Raw genomic sequence first — 3,374 nt, forward strand, 5'->3', positions numbered from 1 at the left:
GGTAGGGGCGTGTTTGTTTTGGTGATTTCAAATATCAACATTGGCTACCAGAAATCCCTTACTCTGCCTTTAAATACAAGTCGTCTATCCATAATACTGCTTTTTCAGGGAAAAAGCTGTCTTGTCTGAATCAGCGGAGAAATAAGCACAGATCAAGCACCATTTACAAGTGAAAAAAAAATACATACGTGAGAGGACAACAGGGGACCTTTAATTGGAGGGAGCATTATTATGGATTATGGATATTTTGGCAAGAAGCAACGGTTTAACTCATAACGCCTTAATGATGGATTTGTTTCTTACGAACACACAGCTTTTCAATTAACAAGTTGTATGGATTACTTGTGGCCTCTTATACTGACTGCACCCATTCACTGCAGAGGATCCATTGGTGAGCAAGTGATGTAATGCTAAATTTCTCCAAATCTGATGAAGAAACAAACTCATCTTGGATGGCCTGAGGGTGAGTACATTTTCAGCAAATTATCATTTTTTGGGTGAACTATTCCTTTAAGTATGTGAAATGGTCGGTAATTGAATTAGCTCTCTCAACTGTGTTATTGCTACACATCAGTTTAAATAGCTCTCTATTTGCTGACAATAATAACCCTGATAAATAACCCTGCACCGCAGAACATAAATGCTTCATATCCCCATCCCTCCTGAGTTTGGATCCTCTGAGATGTATGAAAGTGGGAACTGAACAGTATTGCACCAAAGACATGTCTGAGATGTCAGTCTTGACAACAGTGTGTTCCATGAAGCATATTTTTAACAAGAATAAACCTTTTGTAGTGTTGGCAGATGTTTTGTGTCTTCTGCAGGTGCTGATGAATAGGACATCATGCTATAAATATCCTCCTGAATATTTTAGGGATATTTAGTACATTATTCAGTGAATATTGCTCTGTTGCTGTTGGTTTCGCATCAGAAATGTGTCTTATTGCTACTTATTCATTATTTTTAATGAATCTCACTTTCTATTATATCTATTTGTATGTATATATATATATATATATATAGAGAGAGAGAGAGAGAGAGAGAGAGAGTGAGTACAAGTATATATATAAAATATATGTAACATATCAGACTTAAAAAAAACTAAACGAAAAAAAAAAATCTAGTTCAAAATCTGAATAAAAACTATACTAGTATATAAATTATTCTAAAACAACACTGCTGCAAACTACGAAATAAAAAAAAAATAGCATTGCATTTGTTTCCCTATTAGTTAATGGGTATCTTTCCTTTAAGTCTCTCATCGTACTCTCCTTCCAGTTCTATCGGTTCTTCGTTTATCTGTCAAGGCTGCAGAAGGGATTCTAAGCCACATCAAATAAAGACTTTAATCTTCTTACACACCAGGGCAGAGAGAGAGAGAGAGAGAGAGAGAGAGAGTGAGTACAAGTATATATATAAAATATATGTAACATATCAGACTTAAAAAAAACTAAACGAAAAAAAAAAATCTAGTTCAAAATCTGAATAAAAACTATACTAGTATATAAATTATTCTAAAACAACACTGCTGCAAACTACGAAATAAAAAAAAAATAGCATTGCATTTGTTTCCCTATTAGTTAATGGGTATCTTTCCTTTAAGTCTCTCATCGTACTCTCCTTCCAGTTCTATCGGTTCTTCGTTTATCTGTCAAGGCTGCAGAAGGGATTCTAAGCCACATCAAATAAAGACTTTAATCTTCTTACACACCAGGGCAGATTAACACGCAGTATATGTGTCACCTCACTTAATGAGACACTGTTAAAAACTGATGGAAGATAAATACTCATAAATCCAACAGATGGATTTCAGTTCAGATACTCCTGCAAAAATCTTCACTGTGATCCCAAACAGCCTGACATTTGGTGTCCATTCAGTTAAATAAATAAAAAACTTGAAGGTTGTCAGGTTTATATATGACCTTTTGTTGTGAAGAGCGTGTCTATGAAGGAAATCAAAAGAAAGCCTTTTTACCCAATAGCGGTATAGCCTCTGATGTTGGAGATGGTCCAGAATTTAATTTCAAAGGCCCATGGTGAAGTATTGTGCTTTTCACCTTCATATCCACAATAGATCAAGCAGTTTCTTTATTTCAGGACCAGCTTAAGGTTCTATGAAAAAAAGCTCCGTGTCCATACTTTTAATAACTCCTTGGTTGAACTGCAGGTTGTAGCTCAAGAGGAGAAGGTAAAGCAAGAATATATTATCAGAAGCAGACAAACACAAATGCAATAAGGCCTTTCTGAATCAAATCTCTTTTTCCATAGAGTGGAAATCTCACTCCAGCAGTCAAATGGCTTATAGTCATCTTCTCTCCATTTTGCCCTAGATTTTATAAATAACCAAATTGGGTCCATTTACATCTACTCTATAATAAATCCTCTTATTCTTATTTTGATGTGAATCCAAAACTGTATGAAAGAAAGTTAAATAAAAAAATTCTAGTGAATATTAACATAAAAAAAAAAAAACATATTTCAGAGTAGATTCTGCATAATACTCTACTGATAAGATATCTTAAATTCTATTCCATTAAAGAATAGTTCACCCAAAATTGAAGATTTGCTGAAAATGTACTCACCCTCAGGCAATCCAAGATGTAGCTGAGCTTGTTTCTTCATATGAAAAGATTTGGAGAAATGTAGCATTATATCACTTGCTCACCAATGGATCCTCTGCAGCGAATGGGTGCCGTCAGAATGAGAGTACAAATCGCTGATAAAAACTTCACAGTAATCCACACGTCTCCAGTCCATCAGCTAACATCTTGTGAAGTGAAAAGCTGCATGTTTGTTAGAAACAAACCTATCATTAACACATATATATGAGTATATGCCAAAATATGAGTCCATAATCCTCCCTCTCCCTACCTAAGTCCATCCCTCTCACATCAAAGTTCACTAACATGTTTGTTTAGAACTGTTTTAGACTGTTTTCAGTTGTAAATGGTACTTTATCTGTGCATACGTCTCTCCTGAATCACTCTTCATGAAAACAAAATCAACATTATAGATACAGGACTCGTATTTTAGCCTGAAGTAACGGTTTGAATTTAAAAATGTAATGATGAATTTGTTTATTACAAAACACATCACAAGACATTAATTGATAGAATGTAGTCATTTTTAACAGCTGTTTAATCTCTCATTCTGACGGCACCCATTCACTATAGAGGATCCACTGGTGAGCAAGTGATGTATTTAAAAAAAAAAAAATTTTAATCTGTTCTGATGAACAAACAAACTCATCTATTTCTTGGTTGGCCTGAGGGTGAGTACATTTTTATACATCTTTTGAACTATTTAAAATGTTTAGGTAAAAAAGAACCATAGAGGCAAATCTGAGATTTTATGAAAAATAATTTATTTGCAGA

This window comes from Sinocyclocheilus rhinocerous, unplaced genomic scaffold (assembly GCF_001515625.1).
Source record: "Sinocyclocheilus rhinocerous isolate Xijiao unplaced genomic scaffold, SAMN03320098_v1.1 scaffold1110, whole genome shotgun sequence".
NCBI classification, from domain to species: domain Eukaryota; kingdom Metazoa; phylum Chordata; class Actinopteri; order Cypriniformes; family Cyprinidae; genus Sinocyclocheilus; species Sinocyclocheilus rhinocerous.